Source organism: Artemia sp. Qi Xiang Cuo, chromosome 20 (assembly GCF_049724085.1).
Source record: "Artemia sp. Qi Xiang Cuo chromosome 20, ASM4972408v1, whole genome shotgun sequence".
In the NCBI taxonomy this organism is placed as follows: domain Eukaryota; kingdom Metazoa; phylum Arthropoda; class Branchiopoda; order Anostraca; family Artemiidae; genus Artemia; species Artemia sp. Qi Xiang Cuo.
In genome coordinates, this window is record NC_142813.1 from 28,686,268 (window position 1) to 28,708,751 (window position 22,484).

Consider the following 22,484-nt stretch of genomic DNA (forward strand, 5'->3'; position numbering starts at 1 on the left):
TTACTCATCATATTAAATCTATTTATGTGCACTATCTATGCTCGTATTATTTGTAAATTTCACGCCTATAAAGTGTAGTGCGTGTCGATTCTTTAAAAGATCTCGCCAGTAAATTATTGCCATTTGTTGCTTTGTCTATATTAAAGGGTAATTCCAAACCGTGGACGTTTTAATAGGCGTGGTCTTGCTAAACTCTACTGTAGTTTCTGTGACCATGCGATTTTATCCGCTTCTGGGCTGTATCCGATTTTTACTAAGAATGATCTGAAACAAATGAAGGTTAATTATTTTAGATATTGTAAGTTCCTATTATATTTGCCGCTTGCTGTGCGCAATAGGCGACTTGTTGGTCGTTATGGTGCAACAGAAATTCTGTCCTCGCTTGAAATGGTGCAAGCGAAGATCAGTCAGGATGCTAGTTTTCGGTTGGGCCCACATCACAGTCTCATCCGTTTTTTTTATTAGTGATTATATTTGTGGTTAGATTGTCGCTGTTCTTTTTCTTTTTTTTTGTGTTTGTATTACTCCACTATTTTACATTTATTGTACAGGGGGTATAAATACAATAATAATAATAATAATATATTCCTAAGTAAATTAGTTAGTGGGTTTTTTTAGCATTTATCTTATTTTAATGACAAGCTAAAAAAAAACAACATACTTTAAATTTGCAACGCTGTAAGTCTTTGCTGTTAATACTATTTACCTGGGTTCAAAAGAACAAGAAAGGACCATTAAAGCAAACGCCTAAAGTAAATTCTATCGATGTGTGCAGATATACATTACTAAGCAACACCCGGCAACTTTTACTAAGGTAAGTTTCCTTAATTTTTTATATTCTCCATTAAACAGTGTTACAATGCTCTAGTTGAATAAACATAATTTTTATAAAAAACATTTTCGTGTGGTTCTTTTTTTTTATTGACGAGGTCCCAAGGTAGAATTATTTAATTATAGATTTTGTCACCCCAGTAACGCTCCTTGATCTTTTGTTTGGCTGTCTCAATTTTTACTTCTCGATACACCTGGACGGTTGAATACCTTTGCTTTTGGTTTTTCTTATATTTGATGCGGTAATCTTCATCATCGTGATAACTCTCCTTGAACTTTTGTTTGGCTGTCTCAATTTTTGCATGTCTATAATCTTCATCATTGTGATAACACATCTTGCTGTTTTGTTTGATTACTTCTCGATACGTCTGGTCGGTTGAATACCTTTGCTTTTTTCTTTTCAAGATACTATCTCTGTTGTTTGTGTAGTACTGTTTTTTCAACTTGCGTGCAGCTTGCTTGATTGAAACCATTATGTAATTATGAATGAGAACATTTATAGTTCTGACGCTTCTTATATAGTAATTATGACGTCACGGCGTAATGATTTTATTTCATGATGACGTCAAAGCGCAATGATATTATTTCATGACGTCTTCAGAAACAACAATATAATTTTGTGTTTTCTATTCACGTCATAGCTCTAATATAAAACTATGACGAAATTCAATATTTATCTAGTAGGGTTTCAGACAAGGTAATTCTAATGACGTACTTTTGTTTTGATTTGACTCTATTTTTAGGAGTTTTGTTATATTTCTTAGCATTGGACTGATCGTCTCTTACTAGAAAACCTTACCTAACGTTTAAACCCTGTATTCTCTGCCCATAATCATTCTCACATGTTTCTTAGTAAGTGCACTCAAGTGCTTAGTAAATCCAGTCCATATGGGGCAAGTTATAATGCGGAAAAAGCACAACTTCAGCTGTTGGCTTAGTTGTACCTGCAGCTGCTGGCTTAGCCTTATCTATAGCTGTTGGCTTATTTGTATCTGCAGGTGTTCGCTTAATTCTTCCTGTAGCTGTTGGCTGAGTTATACCTGTTAGCTTTATTGCACATGCATGTGATATCAGATCAATATATAAATGTGTTGCATCATCGTGCGCATGCTTATTTAGAGTTCGTTCACAAATTTATTATTGGCTAGAGTTCGTTCTTTACTATACAAACAGGAAAAAGCCTACAGCTTTTTCTTCTTTGAAATAGTAAGAGACGAACCTACAACGATCAAGTAGCTAACTAAGTCCAATGTGTGCAATAATTTTTTTATTCCAATGATCGTCTTTTAATGTATATGCAACCCGGATTATATTAAAAATTTTCAGTTAGTATAGGCTTGAGCTCGTTCTTTATTGTAATTTTGATCTGACTCTTTTTTAGGAGTTGGGGGGTTTTATATTTCTTAACATTGGAGGTGATCGTCTCTTACTAGGTTGCTAGCTACCGCTGCAACCCGGATTAGGAACTATGGGTTTTTATAATTCTTAACATTGGACGTGATCGTCTCTTACTAGGTTGCTAGCTACCACTGCAACCCGGATTATAATTGGTATGGTGAAATAATAATATACATATGGCTCTTAAATCATACTTCTTTATGGTTCCATATGGTCTAGTGGCTAGGATAGTTAACTTTCACTTAACAGGCTCGGGTTCGATTCCCGGTGTGGGAAAATTTTTAACTCTATAATCTTCGAACATTTGAACCTTTTATAATTTATAATGATGTATAATATAAATACTGTAATCTTAAGTATAGTGAAGTTGCGTATGCAAGTTAGTATAGGGAAGAGTTCGTTCTTTATTATATTTTTTGACAAAATTGATTCTACTTTAAAAAGTATTTTATTTTTAAATACAAAAGTGACTAGATGTTGCAATTGCCTTTAAAATGAGCTATTATACAGCTCTCTATGATTTTCCAGTGCCCAGCTAGCTGAGCAGAAAGAAAAAGCGGAAAGAAAAAAATATCCCGTTTGGGGAGAATAACTTGGTGAAAGTTTATTTTCTTTATTTTCAAGCCAATTTATTTTCTTTGTTATTCAAGCCAAAGGTCGGTAAGTTTACTTTATAGAGGTTTCGGACAAGGCGTTTCTAGTGTTGTACTTTTTGTTATGATCTGACTCTTTTTTTAGGAGTGGGGGGGTTTTATATTTCTTAAAATTGGAGGTGATCTTCTCTTACTAGGTTGCTAGCTACCGCTGCAACCCGGATTACTGAAAAACGCCATTTATGATGAACTATATCGGTCTTTCATGTAAACTTTACTAAGCTATACTATAGTTAAGTGGCCTATAAAGTTTAGTATAGGCAAGAGGTCGTTCTTTATTATACCAATGCAACCCGGATAATTAACCAGAACGATTCCCTATATAATTTTTATAAGTTTTAGTGTAGTAAAGAATTTATTATCATGTTTTATATGTAACATATTTTTTTTAATAAGTCTCCGATAGTACAATGGCAAGGAATCCCGCTTGTCACGCGGGTGACCAGGGTTCAAATCCAAGTTAAAGTTAGAAGCAATTTTTAAAATTTTGACTTCAAATATAACTGTACAAGACTATACTATAGTTAAGTGGTCCATACAAGTTAGTATAGGCAAGAGTTTGTTCTTCATTATAACAACCCGGAAAAAATTGAATACAAACAGTAAAAAAACCTACGGCTTTTTCTTCTTTGGAATAGTAAGAGACGAACCTCAAAGAATCAGGCAGGTAAATATGTCGAATATATGCAATGGTTTCTTCTTGTAATGATCGAGGCGGTTCTAATGGTGTACTTTTTGTTTTGATCTGACTGTTTTTTTAGGAGTTAAGGGTTTTTATATTTCTTAACATTGGACGTGATCGTCTCTTACGAGGTTGCTAGCTACCGCTGCAACCCGGATTAATCAAATTATCCTCTTTTAATGTAATTATGGAAATTACATAATCCCTATTAGTGTCACAGTTAACATGGGCTAGGAGTCGTTCTTTATTGTAAATTAAATAAAAAAAACAAGTTTTTTAAACTGAAAGTAAGGAGCGACATTAAAACTTAAAACGAACAGAAATTATTCCGTATATGAAAGGGACTGTCCCCTCCTCAACGCCTCGCTCTTTACGCTAAAGTTTTTATTGTTTTAAAAAATAAAGCTGTGCGACAAAGTCAAACTTTTAGCGTAAAGAGCGAGGCGTTGAGGAGGGGACAGTCCTTTTCATATACGGAATAATTTCTGTTCGTTTTAAGTTTTAATGTCGCTCCTTACTTTCAGTTTAAAAAAACTTTTTTTTTTATTTAATTTTTGAACGTTTTTGAATAAATGCAGGTTTTGATCTTGGCTCACCATACATGAATAATTAAAACAAAATGTTCATATTAATTTACTTTTATTTAGTTAGATGGCTTTCTCGAAACTTGTGTAATTTTATTTACGAACGTTTTTATTAGTAATAAATATACGTAACTTACGAATTAACTTACGTAACGAACTTCTATATTCCTATATTTTTAATTTGTTTATTAGGGGGTTCGCCCTCTAGTCAATACCTTGCTCTTTAAGCGAAAGTTCGAATTTTGTTCCAATTCTTAACTTATGATGATTTCTTAAGAAACATAATTAAAATTTCTCAAGGTACTAAAAACGATTTATTTTAATTAGAATAAGTATTAACCCCATGAATTTCCTTTAAAATGAGCCATTGAACAATTCTCTACGATGTTCCAGTACCAATCTATCTGTTGAATTACTAACCTATAATATAAATAAGTGGCGTATAAAATTTAGTATAGGCAAGAGGTCGTTCTTTATTATACAACACATTGTAAACAGTAACCTTTGATTACTGTAAGCATCATCTATATAATGGTTCCTTATAACACTTCAGTTACTATGGACTGAAGATCGTTCTTTAATGTAGGTTGCTAGCTACCGCTGCAACCCGGATTAATGTAATAAAAATAATTTGTTTTAATTACAAAAAGTTTTTAAACCCATTAATTTCCTTTAAAATGAGCCATTGAACAACTCTCTACGATGTTCCAATGCCATGCTATCTGTTGAATTACTAACCTAAACTAGAATTAAGTGGCGTATAAAATTTAGTTTAGGCAAGAGGTCGTTCTTTATTATACTATCTTAACATTGGACGTGATTGTCTCTTTCTATGTTGCTAGCTACCGCTGCAACCCAGATGACTAGGTAGCTAGCTACCGCTGCAACCCGGATTTAGCTACCCAAGGAGCCACCGTATATCAGTTACTATTGGCGAGAGATCGTTCTTAACTGTAACTCGCGTGAGACCATATTTTTTCAAGGTTTAAAATTATTAAGTACACAAAATCCCGTGTCGAGTATCTAAAACCTAGCATAAAACAAAACTAATTTTAAAATTTTCAGGTATTTATCTTGTTTGAATTACAAAATTATTATTATTGGTTAGACACCATAAATATTTTTGCAGTTTACATAATAAGTTTAGCGATTCTGGACTGAAAACTAAAATAATTGCAATTATGAGACAATAATATGGAGATATGTACTTTACGGGTTACAAACCAAAAAAAGTTTGGTTCCAGGATACAATAATAAATTTGAACTGAGATGAAAAAAATTTTTCTTCCAGGAGACAAAAAGCAAAACTAATTTTAGAATTTTCATGTATTTTTGTTATTTAAATTAAAAAATTACTATTACTGATTAGGCATCATAAATATTTTTGCAGTTTACATAATAATTTTAGCGATTAAGCCAAAAAAGAAAATTTTGGTTCCAGGAGTTTCGGTTACTATTGAGACAAGTAGCTATTATTACTATAGAGCTCATTACCATGAACTGTTTTATTGCTTCAAAATTCAAATATCTTTGAAAAGACTGCAGTATGAAAATACATCAAAAATGCAATTTTTTGGACAAAATTGATTCTACTTTAAAAAGTAGCTTAAAAAGTAAAAAGTAAGCTTAGCCAGAGTCAACCCAGCTCTAAATGGGTACCTGTAGAAATCTGGGGAAGGTAAACAGGAAGGGTTTGCGAAAGCATAGGTTGGCTGGCCCCCAGCCCCCCATTGCACTTCCTGGCTGAAGGGCCACGAAACGGAGATCAGCACTGCCGGTTTGGACCTTAAGGGTCTAGTGCTGCATCCTTTACTTTACCTTTACGGTAAGTTTTCTATATAGAATTTTTAGACAGGTCGGTTCTAATAGTGTACTTCTTTTTTTGATCTTAATCTTTTTTCAGGAGTTATGGGTTACTTTAGTTTTTACTATGGGGCGTGATCGTCTCTTGCTAGGTTGCTAGCTACCGCTGCAACCCTGATCAGAAAATCAAGTAGATAACTAAATTGAATGTATACAATGATTTTTTATTCCAATAATCGTCTCTATAGTAATTATTATAACCTTTATGTAAGGTATTAGCTACCGCTGCAACCCGGATAATAAACTGATTACAAACAGGAAAAAGCCGGCTTTTTCTTCTTTGAAATAGTAAGAGACGAACCTCGAACAATCAAGTAGCTATTCCCATGATCGTCTTTTAATGTAAAATATTCATGTAAACATCTTTAATTTTCTCTTAGTAATAAGGGTTAGTAGCTCAGAGGTAGAGCAATCGACTGCAGATTGTGCAGATAGGTCATCGGTTGGGCCCTAAATTTTCAGAAAGTAATTAAGGTTTAAAATCTAAATACTGCTCTTTTACCCTAAACAAGATTTTAATTTATGTCTAATATTAATCATTAAAGAATCATCTATAATGATTCATCTATAATGAATCATCTATATAATGATTTCTTATAATACTTCAATTACTATGGACAAAACTTCGTTCTTTAATGTAACAACCCGGATTAGCCACCAGTCTCTTTGGAGGCGTGGGTTCAATTCTTACCGCTGGTATACGATTATGTTTGAAAGACTGCAGTGTGAAAAGACATCGAAAATGCAGTTTTTGGTGGAAAAATTTATTCTCTTTTAGAAATAATTTATTTTAGTTACAAAAGTTTTTTTAACCCAATTAATTTCCTTTAAAATGAGCTATTGAACAACCCTCTACGATGTTCCAGTGCCAAGCTATCTCTGGATACAAAAGAAAAGAGAAAAAAATATCCCTTTTGTGGAGAATAACGTGGTAAAAGTCAATTTGCTTGATTTTCAAGCCAATATATTTTCTTTGTTATTCAAGCCAAAGGGCGGTAAGTTTCCTTTATAGAGGTTTCGGACAAAGGCGGTTCTAATGGTGTACTTCTGTTTTGATCTGACTCCTCTGTTAGGAACTATGGGTTTTTATATTTCTTAACATTGGACGTGATCGTCTCTTACTAGGTTGCTAGCTACCGATGCAACCCGGGTATTACAAACACGAATAAGCCTACGGCTTTTTCTTCTTTGAAATAGTAAGAGACAAACCACAAACGATCAAGTAGCTAACTAAGTCCAATACATGCAATAACTTTTTATTCCAATGATCTTCTTTTAATGTAACATATCAGTTACTATGGGAGAGAGATAGTTCTTTACTGTAATGTTTGTAAAACAAGGTTAGGTACTTTTGAGTACGTAATTACATCTGATGGGGCGTACTTTTTCTTAAAGGCTTTTTCTTCTTTAAAGTAGTAAGAGACGAACCTCAAACAATCAAGTAGCTAACTAAGTCCAATGTATGCAATGGTTTGGTATTCCAATGATCGTCTTTTAATATACTAACTAAGTCCAATGTATGCAATGGTTTTTTATTCCAATCATCATTTTTTAATGTTATGTTGTTTCAGTTACTATTAGATAGACTTTGGTCCTCATTGTAATGTTCCCCGGATTATGGCATCATTGATAAATATTTAACATGAAATGTTCTTTACTGTAATGGTTTGTTCTTTACTAGGTTTCAGCCATCTCTACAGCCATGATACTGATGGAAATTACATAATCCCTATTTATGTTTCAGTTATCATTGGCTAGGTGTCGTTTTTTATTGTAATATTTGTTAACATTGGACGTGATCGTCCCGTACTAGGTTTCTATCTACAGCTGCAACCCGGATTCTTTGAAACAGAAAGAGATGAACTTCAATCAATCAAGTAGATAACTAACTCGAATGTATACAATGATTTGTTATTCCAATGATCGTCTTTTAATGTAATTTTAACCCAATTAATTTCCTTTAAAATGAGCTATTGAACAACTCTCTACAATGTCCCAGTGCCAAGCTATCTGTGGAAAAGAAAAAAAAGAAAGAAAAAAAATATGCCGTTTGTGGAGAATAACTTGGCTAAAGTGAGCTCTCTGACTCCTTTGATCTGACTCCTTTCTTAGGAGCTATGGGTTTTTATATTTCTTAACATTGGACGTGATCGTCTCTTACTAGGTTGCTAGCTACCGCTGCAACCCGGATTAAAATTTATTCTCTTTTAGAAATAATTTATTTTAGATACAAAAGATTTTTAACCCAATTTATTTCCTTTAAAATAAGCCATGGAACAACTCTCTACGATGTTACAGTGCCAAGCTACCTGTGGAAAAGAAAAAAAAGAAAGAAAAAAATATGCCGTTTAGGCAGAATGTTGTAGTAGCGGCCACTTTTCTTGATTTTAAAGCCAATATGTTTCCCTTGCTGTTCAAGGCAAATAACAGAAAGTTTACTATACAAGGGTTTCGGACAAAGCGGTTCTAATGGTGTACTTTTTGTTTTGATCTGACTTTTTTTAGGAGTTATGGGTTTTTATATTTTTTAACATTGGACGTGATCGTTTCTTACTAGGTTGCTAGCTACCGCTGCAACCCGGATCAAGTCTCCGATTGTAAAGTCGTATATCAGTTATTATGGGTGAGAGATCGTTATTTACTGTAAAAAAATTGAGAAACAAACCCCAGTTACTATTGGGACGGGTTGCATTTGCTATACAGTACGTTACAACGCACTGTTTGAAATTAATATAATATGCGTTCAAACCTGTAAGCTTAATCAAAAAGCGAGTGTATTTTATCTAACAAATCAGATCAAAAAAATAAGTACATTATTAGAACCGCCTTGTCCAATACCCTTATATATTATATGATATTTAAAGTAAATTTTTAAAAAATAATATTTGACGTCATAACCAGATGTTACAACAATCATGGTTTCTGGGGTGGATGCAACCTAGTAAAGGACGAACCACAGAGCTTAGTAAGGTTTCTATTTACTATACCATGGTTTGTTTCTTACTAGATATTAGCTGTCTCTACAACCATGATACCGATGAAACTTACATAATCCTCAGTTTTAATGAACTAAACCGAACTTTTATATAATTATTTATTTTGATATTTTAGTCAATATAGGCTAGAGTTTGTTCCTTATTACAATTACAATGGACTAAAGTTCATTCTTTACTATAATTTCCTTTAAAATGAGTAATTAAACAGCCCTCAACGATTTTCCAGTGCGACGCCATCTGAAAAAAAAGAAAAAAAGATGCCGCATATACAGAATATCGAGGCGGCAGCCACTTTTCTTGATTTTCAAGCCAATATTTCTTAACATTGGACGTGATCGTCTCTTACTAGGTTGCTAGCTACTGCTGCAACCCGGATTACAAACAGGAAAAGCCTAAGGCTTTTTCTTCTTTGAAATAGTAAGATACGAACCTCAAACAATCAAGTAGCTAACTAAGTCCAATGTATGCAATTGTTTGTTATTGTAGTGATCTTCTTTTAATGTAATTTCATAAGAAAAATGATTCTATTTTAAAAATAATTTGTTTTATAATTACAAAATGTTTTTAACCGCATTAATTTCCTTAAAAATGAGCCATTAAACAACTCTCTACAATGTTCCAGTGCAGAGCTATCTTTGGAATTACTAACCTATACTATAATTAAAAAGCGTATAAAATTTAGTATAGGCAAGAAGTCGTTCTTCATTATAAAATAAATGTAATAACTTTAATATTAATTAATGTAGTCTTTCTTTATTATACAACCTAGCTTTTTTCTTGAGTCGGTGTTCCAGGAATTTGTTCTAAATCATTAGTCCTACAAACACATTTACTAATAATCCTAACAGGCTCGTTTTCGCCATAATTGAAAAATATTGCTTTTCCTTCGCTGTTGATAGGTATGCTTGTATATATATTTTTATTGCTGCTGCATAAACTGCAATTGCTCCTTCCAAAATTAATATACGAATTTTCAAAGAAGTACGCCTCCGTATATTCACTGTGTTGTCGAACATTTTCCATTGCATCTATAAACTGTTCCGCAGTTGCCAATCCATACCTTGGAAGCTTTTCGTTAAACTGACAACATTTCTTTTGCATATTACTATGAAGCTTTTCCAAAGAATTTCTAGCCGACTTTTCAACAGCATCCGCTCTTTCAAAGAGAATTTTAATCTGTAATTTTGAATACTTTTCGTGATCCCGATAAAACATGTGTAAAATGTTTCTCAATTTACAAAGATCAGCCTGCATTTTTGCCATCTTCTTGTATTTCTGAATGTAATTTGTCCCTTTGTCCTTATTCGTTCTTCGGTACAACCTCGCAGAGAATTTAATTTTTTCATTATAGCTTTTGTCACCCCAGTAACTACCCATTATTCTGGTAGCAACTTTTTTCTTATATATTTTTCGGTAATCTTCATCATTGTGAAAACGCTCCTTGATCTTTTGTCTAGCCTGCTCAATTGTTGCTTCTCTATAAAGTTTATCATTTTGATAACGCTCCTTGATCTTTTGTTTGACTGTCTCAATTTTTGCATGTCTATAATCTTCATCATTGTGATAACACATCTTGCTGTTTTGTTTGATTACTTCTCGATACGCCTGGTCGGTTGAATACCTTTGCTTTTTTCTTTTCAAGATACTATCTCTGTTGTTTGTGTAGTACTGTTTTTTCAACTTGCTTGCAGCTTGCTTGATTTAAACCATTATGTAATTATGAATGATTTACAGTTCTGACGCTTCTTATATAGTAATGGTCGGTTGAATACCTTTGCTTTTCTCTTTTCAAGATACTATCTCTGTTGTTTGTGTAGCACTGTTTTTTTAACTTGCGTATAGCTTGCTTTGATCTAACCATTATCTAATTATGAATGAGACCATTTACAGTTCTGACGCTTCTAAAAGTAATTATGACGTCACGGCGTAATGATTTTATTTCATGACGTCATGGCGCAATGACATTATTTGATATTACAACATAATATCGTGTTTTTCTATTCACGTCATAGCTCTTATATAAAACTATGACGACATTCATTATTTATCTAGTAAGGTTTCAGACAAGGTAGTTCTATTGATGTACTTTTGTTTTCATTTGACTCTATTTTTAGGAGTTTTGGGTTTTTATATTTCTTAGCATTGGACTGATCGTCTCTTGCTAGGTTGCTAGCTACTGCTGCAACCCAGATTCACATATATATTATTTATGAGAGGCAGCCTGGCCGAGTGGTCCAAGGCACTGGTGTTAGCCCCCAGTCTCTTCGGAGGCATGGGTTCAAATCTTACCGCTGGTATAATGTTTGAAATACTGCAGTGTGAAAAGACATCAAAAATGCAATTTTTGTTGGGAAAATTTATTCTCTTTTAGAAATTATTTATTTTAGTTACTATAGATTTTTAACCCAATTAATTTCCTTTAAAATGAGCCATTGAACAACTCTCTACGATGTTCCAGTGCCATGCTATCTGTGGAAAAGAAAGAAAAAAGAAAAAAAAATATCCCGTTTAGGCAGAATGTTGTAGTAGCTGCCACTTTTCTTGATTTTCAAGCCAATATATTTCCCTTGCTGTTCAAGCCAAGGGACTGAAAGTTTCTTATACAGGGATTTCCGACAAGGCGGTTCTAATGGTGTACTTTTTGTTTTGATCTGACTCTTTTTTTAAGAACTATGGGTTTTTATATTTCTTAACATTGGACGTGATTGTCTCTTACTAGGTTGCTAGCTACCGCTGCAACCTGGATTGCTCCTTAGACACCATAAATATTTTTGCAATTTACATAAAAGCTTTAGAGATTCTAAACTAAAAACTAAATGATCTTAGAGTTTTTGATTTTTCTATAGCATCATATCCAGTGACAGCTTCATACAAAGGTGGCCTGATAGCAAAACACATTGAAGAGTTTAAGTTTTTAGTTTAGAGTTTTAATTTAGAGTATTATGGCGTTTATAATGGCATTATAACGGCATAGTTATGTGAGGCAGCGTGGTCGAGCGGTTTAAGGGGCTGGTGTTAGCCACTCTTCAATTCGGAGGCATGGGTTCGAATCCCACCGCTGACAGTATTTTATACCAAAGCTAATTATAATCTTGTTTTAGTTACTATGAACTGAAGTTCATTCTTTACTATAATGATTTATTGACGTCATGGCGCAATGATATTATTTCATGACGTCTTCAGAAACAACAATATATTTTCGTGTTTTTCTATTCACATCATAGCTCTAATATAAAACTATGATGACATTCATTTTTTATCTAGTAGGGTTTCAGACAAGGTAGTTCTAATGATATACTTTTGTTTTGATCTGACTCTATTTTTAGGAGTTTTGGGTTTTTATATTTCTTAGCATGGGACTGATCGTCTCTTACTAGGTTGCTAGCTACTGCTGCAACCCAAATTATAAGAGGCAGCCTGGCCGAAGGGTCCAAGGCACTGGTTTTAGCCACCAGTCTCTTCGGAGGTGTGGGTTCAAATCTTACCGCTGGTATGCGATTATGTTTGAAAGACTGCAGTGTGAAAAGACATCGAAAATGCAGTTTTTGGTGGGAAAATTTATTCTCTTTTAGAAATAATTTATTTTAGTTACTATAGATTTTTAACCCAATTAATTTCCTTTAAAATGAGCTATTGAACAACCCTCTACGATGTTCCAGTGCCAAGCTATCTCTGGATACAAAAGAAAAGAGAAAAAAAGAAAAAAATATCCCGTTTAGGCAGAATGTTGTAATAGCTGCCACTTTTCTTGATTTTCAAGCCAATATATTTCCCTTGCTGTTCAAGCCAAGGGACAGAAAGTTTCCTATACAGGGGTTTTTGTTTTGATCTGACTCCTTTTTTAGGAACAATGAGTTTTTATATTTCTTAACATTGGACGTGATCGTCTCTTACTAGGTTGCTAGCTACCGCTGCAACCCGGAAAAAAAAATATCCCGTTTAGGCAGAATGTTGTAGTAGCTGCCACTTTTCTTGATTTTTATATTTCCCTTGCTGTTCAAGCCAAATGACAGAAAGTTTCCTATACAGGGGTTTCGGACAAATCGTTTCTAATGGTGTACTTTTTGTTTTGATCTGACTCCTTTTTTAGGAATTATGGGTTTTTACATTTCTTAACATTGGACGTGATCGTCTCTTACTAGGTTGCTAGCTACCACTGCAACCCGGAAACTACGTAACTCATTTTAAAGGTAGAACTCTTTCTAATTGATTACAAACAGGAAAAAGCCTACGGCTTTTTCTTCTTTGAAATAGTAAGAAAATAGCCTCAAACAATCAAGTAGCTAACTAAATCAAATATATGTATTGGGTTTTTATTCCAATGACCGTCTTTTAGTGGAAAATTTGGAAGTCGACGATTTTGTTTTGGCTTTATTATAATTGGTATGGTGAATTAATAATATGCATATTGCTCTTAAATCATACTTGTTTATGGCTCCATATGGTCTAGCGGCTAGGATAGTTAACTTTCACTTAACAGGCTCGGGTTCGATTCCCGGTGTGGGAAAACTCTATAATCTTCGAACATTTGAACCTTTTATAATTTATAATGATGTATAATATAAATACTGTAATCTTAACTATAGTGAAGTTGCGTATGCAAGTTAGTATAGGGAAGAGTTCGATCTTAATTATAATTTGAGGAGGACACTCCCTCACAACCCTTGGGGCAAGGATTTCAATTTATGCCCTGGGGGCATGTAAGGTTTTTATAGAAGGAGTTGTCGCAGAAACTTCAAAACAGGCTCATTCGATTGGAAATTCAAAGGGCGTTTGTCCTTTTTAATAGTTGAAAGTGATTGGAGGGCAGCTAGCTAGCCCCCCCCGCCCATCGTTCCCCCCAACCCATCCCCTTAAAATTGTGTGATAACCATCTGGTTCAGCGGAGTTGAGTTCCAGATAGAAGATATGTTTTTGAGAAGGACAGTCTCCCGCAACCCTCAGGGCAAAGGTTTTAAGTTACGCCCTGGGGGCATATAAGGTTTTTTATTAGAAGGTGTTGTCGTAGAAACTTCAAAACAGGCTCATTCGATTCGAAATTCAAAAGGCTAGTGCCCTTTTTAAAAGTCATAATGGATCGGAGGATATAGAAGATAGAAAATAGATTTTTGAGGAGGACACTCCCCCACAACCCAAAGGGACTAGGGTTTTAATTTATGCCCTGGGGGCATATAAGGCTTCTATAGAAGGCGTTGTTGTAGAAAGTTCAAAACAGGTTCATTCGATTTTAAATTCAAAGGGCTAGTGCCATTTTTAATCGTCAAAATTGATTGGTTGACAACGCGCCCCCCCCCCCCTATGCTCATCATTACCCCAAACACATCCAATCAACATTTTGAGATAGGCATTTTGTCAGCGTAGCTGATTTCCAGATAGAAAATATCTTTTTGAGGAGGACACTCCCTCACAACCCTTGGGGCAAGGGTTTCAAGTTATGCCCTGGGGGCATATAAGGTTCTAATAGAAGGAGTTGTCGTAGAAGTTTCAAAACAGGCTCATTTTATTGGAAATTCAAAGGGTGTTTGCCCTTTTTTAATAGTCGAAAGTGATTGGAGCGCAGCTAGCTAGCCCCCCACTCCCATCATTCCCCCCAACACATCCAATCAAAATTGTGAGATAACCATCTTGTTCAGCGTAGTTGATTTCCAGATAGAAGATATGTTTTTGAGAAGGACACTCCCCCGCAACCCTCAGGGCAAAGGTTTTAAGTTACGCCCTGGGGGCATATAAGGTTTTTTATAGAAGGCGTGGTCGTAGAAACTTCAAAACGGGCTCATTCGATTCGAAATTCAAAGGGCTAGTGTCCTTTTTAAAAGTCATAATGGATCGGAGGGAAACTAGCCCCCCCCCCACGCCCATCGTTCCCCCCAAGACACCCAATCAAAAGTTTGAGATAGCCATTTTGTTCAGTGTAATTGATTTCCAGTTAGAAAACAGGTTTTTGAGGAGGACACTCCCCCAAAACCCAAAGGGACAAGGGTTTTAATTTATGCCCTGGTGGCATATATGGATTGTTTAGAAGGCGTTGTCGTAGAAAGTTCAAAACAGGCTCATTCGATTGGAAATTAAAAGGGCTACTGCCCATTTTAATAGTCGAAAGTGATTGGAGGACAACTAGCCCAGCAGTCTTCCCAACATCTCCACTCAGCATTTTGAGATAGGCAGTTTGTCAGCGTCGCTGATTTCCCGGTACACAATGTACTTCTAAAAGGGAGACTCGCCCCAAACACTATGGACACTGGTTTCAAGTTATGGCCTCGGGGCATATAAGGTTTTTAAAGATAATAAAATCATCTTTTGAATGGAAGTTAGCTGCCTGACTTTTTGAGGTTCGTCTCTTACTATACTTAATAATAAAAGGCCATAGGCTTTTTCCTGTTTGTATTTTTTTACATAAAGGATTACATATAAGAGATGATAATAAATATCGAACTGTAAGTAAGAGGCGACCCGGCTCAATAGTAACTGAAACTCGAAAAAGCGGAATTTATCTATTGATACCAATAGATACATCAAAAGACCCGGATGCTTATGCTGATTTTAAATGTATAAGTTTCATCAAGTTTAGTTTTACCCATCAAAAGTTTAAATCCTGAGAAAATTTGCCTTATTTTTTAAAAAAGGGAAATAACCCCATAAATATCATAAAATTTTAATGAAAATCACACCATCAGATTCAGCGTATCAGAGAACTTTATTGTAGAAGTTTCAACCTCATATCTGCAAAAATGTGGAAATTTGTATTTTTGCCAGAGGAAAGATCACGGATGCGTGTTTATTTTTATTTTATTTTTTTAAAGACTAGACCAATAAGAGCAGAAAAAGCTAAGAGCATTAACAAAATCGTGCGAAGTAATTAAAATCCAAAATGAAGAAGAAACAAAAGTGTGGTCAGAAGATAGCTACAGTAAGAATCAAAACGTGCCAAAATTGAAAATGATAGATATGATGATTGGGTTCCGGATTTTGACGTGGATATGGTCAGTAATGCTTACCATGTCTTTCTTAAAAAATCATAGGTTTGGCGTTATGTTTTTCATAATGACAAAAACAAGCCAAGGCAAAAGTTAAAGGTCCAATACAAAACGTAATTTTACAAAGGCGTTAATTCTAATTTACAGTGATCTGAGGTTGGAAACTGTAAAAGACGTATTTGTTATCTATAACGTCTTAAGAAATTAAGTGAGATGGTGCATGAATCTAAACTGGTAAAGCAAAAGGTGTCGAAAAAAACTTTATGAGGTAAAGATGAACAGAAATGGACAAAAAAATATACGGGTTTGAAAACAAGGAACAGCGATGACTGGCCACAGAAACGATCTTAATAGGTCAGGACTGTGAAATAGAATTCGAGTTATTTCAGGGTTCAAGTTCAAGTTCAATCATTTTATTATTAACATATACATGTATATAATTGACATAGGCCCATGGGGAGACAAACTCGAAAAACTAGGCCTGGAAAGGCTCAAATCGTCTTTGGTTCAAAGAAAGTTGGCAATGAGAAACCATATATAGATGCCTGCCGTGTGCCAAGTGCCAAGGCTCAATGGTGAAGCGGGGGGGGGGGGGGCTCCCCGAACGATGTTTATGCCTTGGGTACATGTCGTCATTGCAACTGACGTTGTCATGAATGTTTACTCTAATGTTTGTAACCTACAATTATGATGCGATCTGTATATAAGGATACTGCAAAAAATGGATTTTAAGTTTTTATGTTATATTTTAGTACTTATGAAAGCCCGTAGATACAGAAATATCCTTTAAAATGAGCACTTAAACAGGCCTCTAAGATTTTTCAGTGTGCCAAATTATTTTTCAGTAGAGAAAAACAAGATCACTTACACATCAGTGTTACCTATGCAAAAAAGTGATTTTTCTTGCTGTTCCAGCAAGGGGCTGTAGTCAAGAAGGAAAAAAACAGCACTTCCGAAAATGGAGTCCTAGACTTTTAAGTTGAGGGCTGGCTAGATTGAAAAATGACTAGCACAGCTGGAGTACATAAAAGTAGAAGGATAATAGACACAAAATAAAGAGAAATAGATTTGACAACGCCAATGATGTCATAACTATGACATATGTAGATCAGTGATGCTTCATTATTACTTCAAAAATTGCTTTGAACAAAATACAGATACCATTCCTGAATCACCTTCTTTACTGTTAAATTTTTTTATTACTATTAAATGTTTATTAGAATTTTCACACATTATTGTAACATCTTAGACACCACAAACTGAATAGTATATTTAAATTAGAAGTTGCCACAGTACAGTGTGAGTGGGCTCTCCTTCGGCACTGAAGGATTCAAGTTCAACGCATTCTTAGGCAACGATCTATCTTAATACTAATTTACCATCACTTTCAGAATCGAGAATGAATATTTCCATCGTTTCTTTCGTCTTGGTAGTTATCCCCCTCCTAGATTTTTGTTACCAAATACTCGAAGGTTTCGATGCTTTCTTTCGATTCATTAAAAAAAAATTCCATAAAATAAGTTTTTCAAAAAAATGCAAGAACTCCATTAAACGAAAAATAGAATGAAATAATCTACCAAGCACACAGCTACCACAAATCATCATCAATAAATAAATGAAACCCAAAACGAGCAGAAATTAACAAGAGTAGACTTCAAAATCCCTATGCTTTCTAAAAGCCAGAATAAGATTTGCACTTTACTGAAAAAATTCTTTTAAATGTTTTCACTTTTGTAACTTTAAGAAATCCAAAATTAATTAAGATTTTAAGGAATAAATATAAGCATATAGATATTAAAATGACAATGCACGTTCATTGGAATTTTTTTTAGTAAAGTGCAAATTTTATTTAGTTTTTCGTTTAATTTAAACTCCTCCTAAACGTTCCTTAAAAGTTTCAACTTAATGTCATTAGTGCCGTTAGTTACAGTAACCGTAGAAGCAGCATTAAATGAATAAACACAGTGTCTTCTGGATAGTTCAAAATCCACAACCTATGAAATTATGAAGGTGAAATTTTCAGAGAATATTTCTGTTGTACGGATGACAACCTGCCATCCGTATGCAGGTTGTCAAAAGGGTATATCAGCAATATCTTAGGAACAGTTTCGTTTGTAAAATTAAAACTTACTGTTTGTTGTGGGGGGTGTTGAACTAACCAAAAGACAAAATTTGCGTCATAATACTACTGCTTCTACTCCTAAAGCTACTACTACTGCTGATATTATTATTACTGCTACTACTACTACAGCTACTACAGCTAAGACTACGACTATTAACTGTACTCCTACTGCTCTGCTACTACTATAACTACTGGTGCTACTACTGCTACTACCAACATACCTAAGGGTATTAAGGCAAAATTTTTGGGCAATATTGTAATTGTATTGAGATAAATCGAAACACACTATGCCCATACAGGTTGTCAAGAGGACGTATAAGCAATGCTTCAGGACCGGTTGATGGTATTAAATTAAAAATTTCAACGTGTGATGAAGAGGATGTTGAAAAAAAGGTGCTATTTGCATACTGCTACTAATGCTACCAATGCTACTACAACTATTGCTACGCATAATTACTGAACCTTTCAACACTGGTGAAAAAAATTGATGTCTCAAAACCTTTTTTCAATGTTTGTCATGGGAAATGATGGGCCTGGGGAAGGGGGGAGGTCTCTCAAATAACTTTGACTCTTAAAAAGGGCACTATAACTTCCAATTTAAAATCAAATGAGACCTATCTGAATTAATACGACCATTTTTTCACATAAACCTTGTATGCCCCAAGGGCATAAATTAAAGCCCTTGCTCCAGGGTTCTGGTGGGTTGTGCCAACTCTGGAAGCATTCTTGTATGTTCTTTTAAATTTTTGAAACAAAATTGCCATCGCACGATCTCAATCAGATACATTTTGTGAAAACAAGGACAGTTGGGTGGGGGGAGCTACTTGACCTCCATCATTATTGACACTTAAAAGGGAACTAGAAATTCCAATTTCAACTAAATGAGCCACCTCTAAAGTTTATGCAATTATCTCTTCCATAAGAACCTTAAATGCCCCAGGGGCAAAATTTACAACCATCACCCTCAGGCTCTGGTGGTTTGCGTCAACTTCAAAAGCCTTGTTATATGATATTTGGACTATTTTGAATAAAAATACTGTCTCAAAATATCTTTTGTAAAATTTCGGGAAAATACGACGTGTTTGCGTGTATTTAATAGGGGGGCGGGGTAGCTGCGATCTGACCACTTTGACTCTGAAAACAGCACTAGAAGTTCAGATTACCAATCCAATGAGTCCCCGTCCAAAGCATTAACAACCGCCCTTTCAGTAAGGACCTCATAAGCCCCCACGGCATAACTTACAACCCTTTTCCTGAGAACTGTAGAGGAAGGGGGGGGGGGTTGTCTCCCTCACAGACATAAATTCCAAAACCTTCAAGTGCAATGAATGAAATTTTTACCTAAGAATTTTAATTGGAGGTGTTAAGGGAAATAGTGAGCGTGGAGGGGGGCTGGTTGCTCTCAAATCACTTTAACTCTTAAGAAGGATATTATAACTTCCAATTTCAAATCAAATAAGCCCCATTTGAAGTTTAGACGACTGCCCATTCCATGAAAACCTTATATGCCAACATGGCATAACTTACAACCCTATCCCCAGGGCACTGCGGGTTTGTGTCATCCCTAGAGACATTATTGTATGTTCTTTGGACTATTTGGAACAAAATCACTATCTCACAATTTCAATCAGATGCGTTTTTTGAAAAGTGGGGTTGTCAAGGAGAGGGGTGGGTCTAAATGCCCTCCATCACTTTTGACGCTTAAAAACTAGAACTTCTAATTTTCAACCAAATGAGCCTCTTCTAAAGTTAAACAACCATCCCTTCCATAAAAATCATAAATGCCCCATAGCAATACTTAGCCTACAACCCTCGTCCCTAGGCTCTGGTGGTTTGTTTCAGCCCCGAAAGCCTTGTTATACGATCTTTGGAATATTTTGAACAAAATGACTGTCTTAAAATTTGTATTCGATGCATTTCAAGAAAACACGTGTTGGAGTGGGGGGGTTAATTGCTCCCTGATCACTTTGGCTCTTAAAAAGGGCACTATAAATTCAGATTACCAATCCAATGAGTCCCCTCCGAACTATATACAACCACCCTTTCTATAAAAACATTATATGTCCCCGGGGCATAGCTTACAACCCTTGCTCTGAGAGACTTGGGGGGGGGGATGTCTTTCTCAAAAACATAATTTCCGGACTCCTCAATTAAAATGAAAAAAATTGCAATCTCCAAATTTTGATTGGATTTCTTTGTGGGAATGATGAGCTCGACGGGGAGGGGAGGGGGGGGGGGCTAGTGGCTCTCAAATCACTTTTGACTCTTAAAAAGGGTACTATAAGTTTCAATATTAAATGAGGCCCATCCGAAAACTATACGACCACCCATTCCATAAAAACATTAGATGACCCCAGACCATGACTTACAACCCTATCCCCAGGGCACTGGGGGGCGGTGTCAACCCACGAGTCATTGTTTTAGTTCTTTGGACTATTTTGAGTAAAATTACTATCTAGAAATTTTAATCAGATTCGTTTGGTAAAAAAAAGGTATCTCGGGGGGGGGGAGCTAACTGCCCTCTATCACTTTTGATTCTTAAAAGGGAACTACAATGTCCAATTTTTAACCAAATGAGCCTCCTCTAAAGTTTATGCAACCATCCCTTCCATAAAAACCTTAAATACCCCTGGGCATAACTTACAACCCTTGCCCCTAGGCTCTGGGGATTGTTTCAGCCCCAAAAGCCATGTTATATGATATTTAAACTATATTGACTAAATGGTTATCGCAAAATGTTTATTAGATGCATTTCGTGACAATGCTATATGTGTGTGTGTGGCAGGGTAGCTTCCCTTCGATCACTTTAACTCTTAAAAAGACCCGTAGAGCGTCTGATTACCAATCCAATGAACCCCCTCCGAAATTTATAAGACCAAACTTTCTTTAGACTCCTTATATGCCCCCAGGGCATAACTTACAGCCCTGTCCCCTGAGGGCTGGGGGGATTTGTTATCCTCAAAGACATAATAGTAATATCCCATCTCTGCTTTCTGCAACACCCATAGCAAGGATTTCTACAACACCCATGGCAGATTAGCATGGGATTTCTGCAACATGCCCTCCCCAGTTTCTAGAACATGCCCTCTCTTTTTCAATAGGGGGGAAGGGCTTTATATGTTCATTGACATTATTATATGTTCTTTGGACTATTTGGAACAAAATCACTCTCTCACAATTTCAATCAGATGCGTTTTTTGAAAAGAGGGGTTGTCAAGGAGAGGGGTGGGTCTAAATGCCCTCCATCACTTTTGACGCTTAAAAACTAGAACTTCTAATTTTCAACCAAATGAGCCTCTTCTAAAGTTAAACAACCATCCCTTCCATAAAAACCATAAATGCCCCACAGCAATACTTACAACCCTCGTCCCTAGGCTCTGGTGGTTTGTTTCAGCCCCGAAAGCCTTGTTATACGATCTTTGGAATATTTTGAACAAAATGACTGTCTTAAAATTTGTATTCGATGCATTTCGAGAAAACACGACGTGTTGGAGTGGGGGGGGTTAACTGCTCCCTGATCACTTTGGCTCTTAAAAAGGGCACTATAAATTCAGATTACCAATCCAATGAGTCCCCTCCGAACTATATACAACCACCCTTTCTATAAAAACATTATATGTCCCCGGGGCATAGCTTACAACCCTTGCTCTGAGAGACTTGGGGGGGGGGCGGGGATGTCTTTCTCAAAAACATAATTTCTGGACTCCTCAATTAAAATGAAAAAAATTGCAATCTCCAAATTTTGATTGGATGTCTTTGTGGGAATGATGAGCTCGACGGGGAGGGGGGGGCTAGTTGCTCTCAAATCACTTTTGACTCTTAAAAAGGGTACTATAAGTTTCAATTTTAAATGAGGCCCTTCTGAAGACTATACGACCACCCATTCCATAAAAACCTTAGATGACCCCAGACCATGACTTACAACCCTATCCCCAGGGCACTGGGGGGTTGTGTCAACCCAAGAGTCATTGTTTTCGTTCTTTGGACTATTTTGAGTAAAATTACTATCTCGAAATTTTAATCAGATTCGTTTGGTAGAAAACGGTATCTCGGGGGGGGGAGCTAACTGCCCTCCATCACTTTTGATTCTTAAAAGGGAACTAGAATGTCCAAATTTTAACCAAATGAGTCTCATCTAAAGTGTATACAACCATCCCTTCCATAAAAACCTTAAATACACCTGTGCAAAACTTACAACCCTTGCCCCTAGGATCTGGGGATTGTTTCAACCCCAAAAGCCATGTTATATGATATTTAAACTATATTGACTAAATGGCTATCGCAAAATGTTTATTAGATGCATTTCGTGACAATGCTATATGTGTGTGTGTGGCAGGGTAGCTTCCCTTCGATCACTTTAACTCTTAAAAAGACCCGTAGA